This window comes from Antechinus flavipes, chromosome 3 (genome assembly GCF_016432865.1).
Source record: "Antechinus flavipes isolate AdamAnt ecotype Samford, QLD, Australia chromosome 3, AdamAnt_v2, whole genome shotgun sequence".
In the NCBI taxonomy this organism is placed as follows: Eukaryota; Metazoa; Chordata; class Mammalia; order Dasyuromorphia; family Dasyuridae; genus Antechinus; species Antechinus flavipes.
Genome location: NC_067400.1, coordinates 563,204,598 through 563,215,634, shown reverse-complemented (window position 1 = coordinate 563,215,634; position 11,037 = coordinate 563,204,598). Strand labels below are relative to the sequence as shown.

General features: G+C 42.1%; 1 long non-coding RNA gene across 1 annotated transcript; it reads right to left on the bottom strand.

Annotated features, from left to right (window-relative positions):
* Positions 1-552: 552 nt before the first annotated feature.
* LOC127555431 (uncharacterized) lies at positions 553-8,191 on the bottom strand. The gene is made up of 2 exons (XR_007952213.1): positions 7,921-8,191; positions 553-6,753 (listed from the first exon to the last, which is right to left on the bottom strand). It is a non-coding gene; the product is annotated as an uncharacterized LOC127555431 (long non-coding RNA).
* Between the last annotated feature and the right edge of the window lie 2,846 nt (positions 8,192-11,037).

Here is an 11,037-nt window from a genome sequence, read left to right as displayed (position 1 = left end):
AGCTCCAGAGATCAAAGGCAAGGAATGGAGTCCAAACACTGGTGAGTGCAGGAATTTCCAGGAAGGGACCTTCAATTGGGTTCTGACAGGTTGGAGGTAGGACCATAAGTTCTGATACCTTAAGAGGATTTAGGAGCCAGGATGTCTGAACTCCCCTTTATCTGAGATTAAACATTTATAGTTTCTGACTACCCCTAAGTTAGTATAGTTAATAGCTACCCCTAAGTTATATCAGTCCTAATAGTCAGAAAGGGGGGTTGCAACGGGGGATTGAGGCAGAACAATTCAAGCAATTGAGGCAGAAGAATTTAGGGAAACTGAGGCAGGACAGTTTAGGGAAATGAAGGCAGGACAATAAAAGGAAGACAGGAACCCCGCAAGATTAAGTGACTTGCTCAAGATCACACAAACTGTTATACCCTGAATAAAAAAAATTATGGCCACCCTGTAACGTGACTCCTTTCACGAGCGGAGTATCTGCCCTCTACTTACCCATTTTCTGGGTCTTCGGTCGTCACCGGCTTCCGAGGAAGAACTAAACACTGAGCCGAGTTGCCAGAGGTCAAACGGAGTTTATTCTTACACAGCTACATCAGGTCAAAGAGAGCGTGCTCCAGGAAGTACATTGTATTTATAGCCTTTTTGGTTTTTACAGCACCAATCAGGATGTCTGATATAGCATCATCCTTAAAAGGTGATCCTGAGTTTAACAAATCTGTGCTCTTTTGGCGGTTACTAAGTCCTAATCCCTATCCCAGCCCCCAACAATTCCCCCTTTTTTGTTTAAGCCAGTGCTGAAAGCGCAGATGCCTTGGTTTCGGAGTGAAGCCTTTTGTAAACATAATACTTTCCCCTGTCTCAGCCTCCAATTATACCATCATGCATGCTTTGCTTTTACAGCAAGCGTTTCTTGTACAAATGGCTTATGCCCTGGATCCCTTCTGCGTGAGCTTGAGGATTCCGGCCACGGAGCGCTGTCTTAGGTCGTCAGGGCAGGCCACGCCTGACCCGTGGGTCCCTGCCACTCCAGGGCCCTGTCTCAGGTGGGTGGGAATGCCCTGAAGTTGCCCGTCATGGCGCGATGGTGGTCTTACGGTTGTGGCTCAAGCTCCGTCAGCCAGACCTGAGGGTCATAGCCTTTCCGTTATGCATGATCAAAGGGAGGTAATTATGCAGAGACAAACAGGCGCCGGGGGATAGGGGATAGTTAACTTATGTAAGGCAAAGTTTCCGATACCATGGAGTGTTTAAGATCAGCTTCAGTAAAACAAAGGGGCTCGGGTTGTGCAGTGTGTAGATCGTCCATTGACTCTGTGTCGTGGACCCGTTGGTAGACAACTTGAACATTCTTCTGTATCGCTGAGTCAACCTGAGACTTAACAAAGGTGGTTAATTTATTAAACAGCCATGGGCCAAAAGAAACCAAGAGTAGAAGCCCGACAAGTGGGCCTAGGACACTAGGAAGCAATGTTGTTAGCCAAGGGGAAGTAGAGAACCAGTTTTGGTACCAGGATTCTTGTTCCTGTTCCCGTACCTGTTAGTCCAAGGCCAATGACTACAGCTAGTGTGATTGCTGTCAAGGGCTCTCTCTTTGTCCTGATCTTAATGTCAGCCCTTGAGTCCCAAGAGTTTAAAAGCTCGTCGGCTGGGTGTACCGTGAGGTGAGGAAAAGGCGACACGAGCACACAATAGTCTCGTTTGCTTATAAGGGAGGTGGAACGGATAAAAGTGGTCAGCCCAGAGGAGCATGCAAAGTGAATAGGAGCTAGGCGTTCCCATTCTTTCAGGTATTTTGAGAAAATATATACCAGGTTCCCCAATGTTCTATCTCTACCTCCCCCCCCCTTTTTTTTTTTTTTTTTTTTTTTTTCACGGAAAGGAATTATCAAATGACCATTCCCCATATAAATTCCAAGAGCAAATCAAAATCCCTATACATAACAGACTAATACAGTAGCATTTCCTAACAAGCCCTCAAACATAACAGCAACAGTTACACAGTGTTAACAAATCCCATCCCAAATCTTAAGCACACAGTAATAGATGATCCAGGCAAGGTTTAACAGTCATCAACCATTCCCAAAGTCCCTTATATCAGTCCAAAGTACACTCGATGCAGAGTCCAGTCCATGGTCTCATGTACAAACTGCTGCTTCAGGCTGTAAAGTGATAGGAGGCTCTCATTCCTTGCAGAGTGGGTGCATCATGCTGACAATCAAAGCTGATCAAAGCTGATCCCGGTTCCAGAAGCAAGTCAATAGCTGTAATTTGACCAAAATCTAGAGCAAAAACACAAATCTAGCACAAAGATTAGATCCGTCTCAGATAGAAAGACTCAGTTCATCAGGTTGCTGCAAACATGAGGCCAAAATAAATTGTTCCCTATGTGAAGAAATGAGTTTGCTTTACAAGCCAAGCAAACGGGTGCAGTCCCAAGTTGCAACATCAGTGAGGTCTCACAGACCCCTGTTAATTGTCCTCTTATCATGTAGAAACCTTAAAGAAATAAAACGCAAATATCCAGTAACAGACAGATGACCCGGCGAAATACTCATTTGCCCAAGCATTTAGGATACAATGATTACATATGACCAGACTGAAAATAGCAAGGTATGACATAATTGAATTACATTAACAGTTCTATTGACCATTGCTCTGATCAGAGAGATCAGTTACAAAAGGAAAAATGCAAGAACATAATCGAATTTTAACTGCTTATCAATTGTCCCAGTAATTGTCACAGAGTGGAGCTTTAAAACTCCCAAACAGCTAATTAACTCTAAGCCAAAACTTTTACCTCCAATAACAGATGTCATTAATCAAATTTCTGATAACTCTTAAACAATTATTTATCATAACCTTGTAGTAATAACAGAAGGAAATTTTGTCTCAGTAAGTTCACAACTTAGAACAATTATCATATCTGGGTAGATGTTACATGAGTGAACATTATACATACAAATCATTTGGCCTTAAAAATACCCAATACATAGAAAATATCCCAAATTGCATATTTCGAATCAGTATATATATCCCCATCTTGGTCCCTCAATAACTTCAAGGCTTGATTTAAGGCAAACAATTCATAAGTTTGAGCCGGCCAATAGGCAGGCAGGCAGACTGCCTCTGGTAACAGTGGAAGTCCTATCTCCATCCACAATAGCAAACCCATTTTCCTTTTCCCATCTACTCTCTAGAAGATCCATCTACAAACCAATTTACTCCCCCAGGCATTGGGGAGTCTTGTGAATCCTCTTACTTTCATTTGAAAATCGATTTAACACTAAACAACAATATTCCTCTGCAGGGGTGGTTCTGTTCCTGGGGACAGGAGGCAGGATTAAGATTATCAACATTCTAAAATCTGTGAGCTATTTCTCAACCCTCTGATTTAATAAGAGTTTTTACTTGATGTGGGTCTCCCATGTAAGTCTCTTACTCTATAGCCTCCCCATGATCATGCAAAACATGAAAAACGCATCTAACAATATAAATCTTTGATAAGTAAATCAGGGGCCTAGGACAAGGGTTCCAGAGATAGCCCTGCCCTCCATCAACACACAATGTAAAAGGCTCTAGGCCTAAACTTTAGCCTAATCAGGACAATGAGATTCCCAGCTTTCTCAAAAGGCAGGGTGGGAGTGGCCCCAAGTACTTGGGTGAAGTAAACCTTTAGATAAAGAAACTCTAGCCCCAGGAAGTAAAAAGGTTAAAAGATTAATAGCAGCAACAAAGCTCTGGCCACGAATTAAAATATCTATTTAATGCAGTTTTACGTCAGGTAACTGTCCTTAAGTTTTAACCATTCCACCTTTTGACCTATGCAGTCACACCTGAATTCAAAACTCCCAGCAAATATTAGCTGCAGTGCCAAAGGATTTTATCTTCTACAGCAATTAATAATCAAGGGCTTCAGATGAATCTAGTTCTCAAGAATCACAATAAAGGGTTTACATCTTATACAGTTATCTTTCTTATCTAAGTAGATAGTTCAGATCATTTGCCTTTACAATACTCGAATACAAAGAAAAACAATTTTAAATCGCATGTTGTGCATCCGTTTCCACATAAAAGAAACTTTTAAATCTTCTAGATATAACAATACTCTCTTCATTCTAAAAATAAAGAATTTTTGGAAATAACACTATCAAATTATCAGATCAAATTAAAATCCTGCTCTAACTAAACAAGGAGACTACCATGCACGTAAATAAGCATTAAATAATTTGCTTAAAACAGATGGAATCTTAGTAGAAATAAATCACTTTCAGATAACTTACAGTTCCAACAAACTTCTTAGAGCAGACTTGAAGAAAAAAATAAAACATTCAGTTATTAACACCATAAAAATGTAGGCTGTTCCTTTAAACAGTAGAAGCAATTGATAGCCGAACCAGCAAGGTGTTGTAGCCACCATACTTAATGGAGAAGGGGGATTAGATCACCTGACAGGGTCCCTTCTCCATGTGGCCACTCTTCCCCCACTCCACCATGCTTCCCAACCCTAACTTATCTCAATTAACCTTTTTTAGGGTACCATTTCCCCAGGATCCAATCTGCCAGCTCAAGATAGGCCCCAACCTCATGGGCTATATCTCCTTCTCCCATGGCAAATTGCAGATTCACGAGGGAATTTGCCTTTTTTTTTTTTTTTTTTTTTCCATTTTCGGAGAGCTATTTTCCTCTCTTTTTCTCTCCCACTATCTCTTCCTGTCCCATCTCTCTCCTTCCAAAGCTTATTTGCTTAAACCTTCTCTGACATAAGTTAAACATTCCCAAACCAATACTAGATGCTCCATTTAAATTATTGATTGCTTTTGCAAATCAATCTTTCTTGTCTCTTGTCTTTAAAACTTAAAACTTCCAAGATTCTCAAATAACTGAACCAAATTTCATAAAACTTATAATTGCCCAACAGAGATGACAAATTTTAGGGCATAACTCAGTTACAAATTATCCAATACCTCTAGAACACACACCATCTAAGTAGGGAGATACAACCCCAACCTCCCTAAGGTAAATAAACTACCAGCATTTTGTTTTAATAACCTGTATTTTTCACCAAATAGAAGTTTCTTTCCCTTGGTCCCATGTGGCCCTGCTGTAGTCAGGATCCATGGGAAAGGAAAGAAGCCACACTCTCTCAATCCCACATACTTCCCCGATGTATAGGGTGATTATGATCCCAATTGGGATCTGCTAACCGTATTTCTGGTTAGCTCAAACTACTCCTGCAGCTGGAGGGTTTCTCCTGATCCACTCCTTCATAGCTGCACCTCTAATTAGTCCCCTCTCCTCTAGTGAGGAGAGAACATTCAAAATTGACATAAATTCTCCCCAAGTAAAAAGATTAGGGCCCAGGAATTGATCAAACTGTTCTGCTAGCCCAGTGGGGTCTTCTATCAAGGACCTCATTTCCTTCTTAAAGGCCCTGACTTCTGCGGTGCTCAGGGGAGCATTCACAAATCCTATACCTCCTTGGGCCGAAGGAACCTCTCTTAAGGGATAAAATTTAGGACTTGGGGTTTTAGTTCCCGGCAAAGGATAATTTCGGATATCTCTTTGAATTTGATCTAATTCCTTCCTTAAAGAGGAGAATGACTCTTTTCGAAGTCCAGGTGGGGTCAATCAAACCCAATTAAATCCTCCCATGCCCTGAGGGGCCCAGGAGGAGCTGATGGGATTAAGTCCTCACCTCCCCTTTCCTAAAACCATGGCTTCTTCTGGGGGTGGGGGTAAGTATGGAGGAGGGAGAGATAACAATGGGTCCCATTGCTGGGTCTTTAAAGTTTCCTCCTTCGTGTCCTTTACACTTGGACTCTTACTCAACATTATAGAAGCCCCGGAAAGCCATAGTCCTGCATATAGAACCTCCTCTGGATTAACAGGTTCTTTGTTATTAACACACAAATTCAGTATTTGGCACACCCAATCTTCAAGGGAGCCAAATTTAGGCCAAATAGTGCCTCCACCAATGTCTTTGTCACCCCAGACAAAGCAGCAATACCTTGTCATCTTTTTCTTGCTTTTTCCTTTATATTTTGGCAGTTTGTTCCAATTACTTAATTTGTTTCCCAAGGAACTATCTACCGGTATTCTCTGATCATTTTTCTCATTTCTCTCCACGAGGGCTGGCTGGGACTGGGCCACACCCATTGAATTTGGACGGAATCTAAATTCCAAAAACACCCAAACACGCCAATTGTCGCCAATTGACTCCAGTCACCCTAGAAGGCCTAGCCAAGCCTACCTGACCAGAGACCCAGAGTTTAAGACTCCAGGCCTCACAGGCTCCTGTCCAGAGACCCCTCCGAGTTTAAGACTCAGGGCCTCACAGGGGGCTTATCTTTTCTGGGTTGCTGCGCAGCAAATTGCTTGACTGATAACTGTCCTCCACCGACTGGTCGGGATTTTTACCGCGGAGTTTCTCCCTTTGCTTTGCTCTGGGTTTCTCCACTTCGGGCCCACTTTCCTTGGGGAGTAAGGAGAAGCCCTGGACGCTGGCGGGCTGCCTAAATCAGGGCAGGGCGCCACCCCGCCAGCACCCCAAGGGTTCACCTACTCACCACAAGTAGTGTAATCCCGGAATGAGCCCCCAAAACTGTGTGGGTCAGAAACCATTAATAAAACAACTGGATAGATCTCTAGAAGCAAAGCAAAGTTTATTTACGTTCTCGCGAGAATCGGGCGTTTCACCATCGAGCAGATCTTTTCCTTTTTTTCTTCCTTTCTCTCCCTTTTTCTCACAGGCTGCTGCAGTCAGCCAGAGACAGAGAGAGAGAGAGAGAAAGATTTTTCAAACTTCTTGACATTTTCTAAGCCTGCAACACAGAGGCTGAATTCTTATCTCTTACAAGCTTATTTTAACTTTTAACACAGACACACACAGACAAACATGGAGCTCCATTTAAAAATTTTTCCAACCAATAAAACAGACAAATCACACAGAACATAGAACACACATCACATAGACTACACAGTTACAACATTAAACAAACATATAACACATAACAGATACTCAGAGGATATCCTCCAGCGTGCCAGAAAACATCCGTCTCAGAATTTTTATTCTTCAAGGATCTCACCGCTTTGGGTAATTAATTATCGGGGCAGTAAGAAAGGGCAAGTTGTAAGGAGGTAGGTCCAGCTCGTAAGGAGCCATGGACACTTGAATGGGGAAGGCGTGTCTTTGTGAGGCCATTGGAGGATCTAAAAGGCGCTCACTCCCTTTTGGATTTCTATCCTTACCCATTACTTTCAGTTTTGTTCGCTGTCTTGTAGACTGGAGGTCTTCTTCCTCCTCCTCACTAGAATCTACTCTGGTGGTCCTTTTCAAATCCTCCCAGGGATATAGGTCTCTGTGTTTGTTTTTTGCCTTTTCTTCTGTATATAGAACTTCCTCGTCATCCGAATCCGAGGCAGCCAGAGACGATCCGACTTGTGTCGTTTCATCCTGGGGCATGCCAATTGGTTTCGGATTGAGAGTGGCATCTACTATTCTAAAGATTGAAAAGTCTTCTGGTTTTAAAATCCCTGGGTGTGTATGGTCATATGCGGCCATTTGCTGACCCACTAGATGCCATCTTCCTATTTTTATGCCTGATTGTTGGACCCATGGGCAGACGTCCCAAACCTTCTCTATAAATTCCCGACATGTCTTTATGCGAAGTTTGCAACCTTTCTGTGCACATAATTTATAGAGGCATTTTGTTAACACCGCTTTTTCTTCTGGCAACATTTGGGAAATACTACTATTTCCCCCCATCATCCCTGCTCCCAGCAGAGGCAGCTCAGCGAAGGCAGAATTTCTGCCGAGGCAGTCTCTCTGCGCTCGTGAAAGTCCCTGGACCCTCTGTCCCTGTTCGGGCGCCACTTGTAACGTGACTCCTTTCACGAGCGGAGTATCTGCCCTCTACTTACCCATTTTCTGGGTCTTCGGTCGTCACCGGCTTCCGAGGAAGAACTAAACACTGAGCCGAGTTGCCAGAGGTCAAACGGAGTTTATTCTTACACAGCTACATCAGGTCAAAGAGAGCGTGCTCCAGGAAGTACATTGTATTTATAGCCTTTTTGGTTTTTACAGCACCAATCAGGATGTCTGATATAGCATCATCCTTAAAAGGTGATCCTGAGTTTAACAAATCTGTGCTCTTTTGGCGGTTACTAAGTCCTAATCCCTATCCCAGCCCCCAACACCACCCCACTTTCCTTGCCATTAGGACTGGAAGAATTGAATCAGGAAAAACCTTGGATCTCTGACCACCTTTACATACCATTGTGTTACAAAATCCAGGTGTATTATCTTGGATAATTCCCTTTCCATTTGAGTATTACCCCTTGCTTCACTGTCTCCTGCCTTCGATCTTCTTATTTTGATCCTTATCCTGTCAGGATTAGGTTATGATCCTTTCCTGGAATTATGGCTTGTCCGTCCACCCTGTGTCCTTGCCCCTCTTATATGCCTTTGTTTCCCCTACAAGATTGTATACTCAGGTTATGTATTCTGTTTGCAAACTCTAGATAGTTAAAGCCCTATATAAGCTCTCTGATTTGGTTTATCTGTGTTGAAAATGCTTTGGACAAGAATCCCATTTTGGTTGGCTAGCCTAAACTCTCCACATGAAAAGATTAAAAACCAATCTCTGTCTTGCCTCAGTTTCTCTGGTTTTGTAAATATTTGAGGGTAGATTTAAACTCAGGTTTTATTGACTCCAGGCCCTGTCCTCTATTTACTGTGCCACCTAACTGCCCCTATATCTATTTTCATTTGCTCTATTTTAGAAATTAAATCTAATAAAATTTTAAGATATAAATTCATTTAAAATGATAATAATATTACATATAATATATAAATAATAATAAAAATTAAAATAATAAAACAATAAACCCATTATATGTTAATACAAATAACATTTTAATGTCATATTTTCCAAAACAAAAATAATTAGAAGAATGACATTGTTTTACACATTTTTGCAAATCTCTTAAATGTCTGTCTTAATAATGGACAGCTGGATTCTCCTATTTGCTTCTTCACTCAATATGTCATATGTTGTTTTAGTTGAAGCATCTGAAGAAAACCTGGTCTCACCCGATATGGATATAATAGAAAAAGGAGGGATATTTTAGTGAGCAAAAAAAAATGTGTTACTATTATTGTACTGTGAAAATAATTTTGACATTTTTGATTCTCTGGAAGAACCTTAAGATCCCATGAAAGAGTGTCAGAGACTCATAGGGGTCCTCAGGCTACATTTTGAGCCCTAATGGACTAAATATTAATAGTTTCTTCAACCAATACTATGGCACAATTTCAAAGTCCTTGTGAAAACTCTCTAGTGTGTCATTGTAGTTCCTAAAATATGGGACCCAGAACTGAACATTGTGCTTGTTTTGTAGATATGTCATATCCAGGGGAAAGTATAGGGATAATGTTTTACTTCCTAATTCCTAGGTACAAAAACAGTTCCCTGGACAGGGCAGAAGATCAGATTAGTATTTTGGGGGACTACTTCATCAGTTGTTAAGGATAGCTAAGTGGGGCCATAGTACATAGAGCACCTGAAGTCAGAATACTCATAATCCTGAGAATGAATCTGGTCTCAGACATTGTGTGACAATGAACAAGTCATTTAATCCTACTTGCCTCAGTTTCTTCATCTGTAAAATAATCCAGAGAAGGACTCTTCTCTCCAATATCTCTATCAAGAAAACCCCAATTGGAGTCAAGGAAAGTCACACATGACTGAAAGATGACTGAATAACAACAAAATCTTACCGTTGACTCAAGTTGTTCTTTCAGTTCTCTAAAGCTCCAGGGTTGTTTTCAGATGAACCACTCACTGTCTAGCTCTGAATACTTCCCTGCCTGGTCCTTATGAGGTTCATTCATTCATTCATTCATTCATCCATCCCAAATTACTTGAGACAGAGAATGAACTAGACTTAGGATTCTGGGTACAGGTTGTTAGCTAAATTGAGGCATCTCTATTGGAATTGGCTAGACCTGCGGTTGTCTAGCTTCTAAACAGTTTGGACCCTTGGATTCTGTGTGACTATTTGGTATCATTTGCCATGTCACAGAACTCCAGAGCTGGTGGGGACCTCACCTCGGAGGTTATCTAGTCCAACCTATTTCTGAGTTGGAGTTCCTTTGGTAGCATCCTGAGCAAGAGGTCACCTAACCACTGCCTGAGGAGCTCCAGCTAAGGGAATGCTGCTCAAGATAAAGCTATCCTGAGTTCGGAGGGGCTACTTACCTGGCCCAGTCATCTTGTATATGTGTGGGGGATAGGGTTCATTTTTCCTAAATTTTTCCAAGGAAGAATACCTCAACTCCCACTCTCTGTTCCAGTGTACCACACTCCTCTCAGTGAAGTCCTTTCCAATGTTTATCCTGAAATGGGAACTGTGGGGACTAAGTAAGGGGGCCATATAGCAAGGCTGCTGCAGGTAGCCCCATCTGTGTGTAGGTGATGAGATTCAAAGATCTCCCTCTCCTCCTCCATAGTCTGAGGGAGTGGGAGAGGAGCAGGGAGCTAGGTAAACGAACACCAGGCAGCCTATCCTTTCTGGCTTCACTGGGGTCCCTTAGGCAGAATGGCCCTCAGTAAAGCTGAATGACTTCTCCAATTTAAAAAAATACGAGTGCAGATATCTGCCTAGCTATATCCTTTTGTAAGTGTGTGTGTGTGTGTGTGTGTGTGTGTGTGTGTGTGTGTGTGTGTATGCATATTTAAGTGTGCCCATGCTGGGCTTGGCTTCTGATGACTCCTCTCTGGGATTATATCCTATTCTGGACGGCTGGAACAGAAAGTTCCCTGAGGACTCTCTTTTTCTCTTCCATCTCCCCCCTCTTAATTCTCACTGAGATATTAGTTGCTTTTGAGACCACAGTGGAAGGGCTGACTATGTACCTTTGGGACCATCCTCTCTCACCCCAACAGTTTTTCTTTCACCTGAGACAGATTCCATCCACCCACATCTCAGTAACACCTACTAAATTCTGAGCATCTGCCTGGGTTTCTCTCCCTCCCC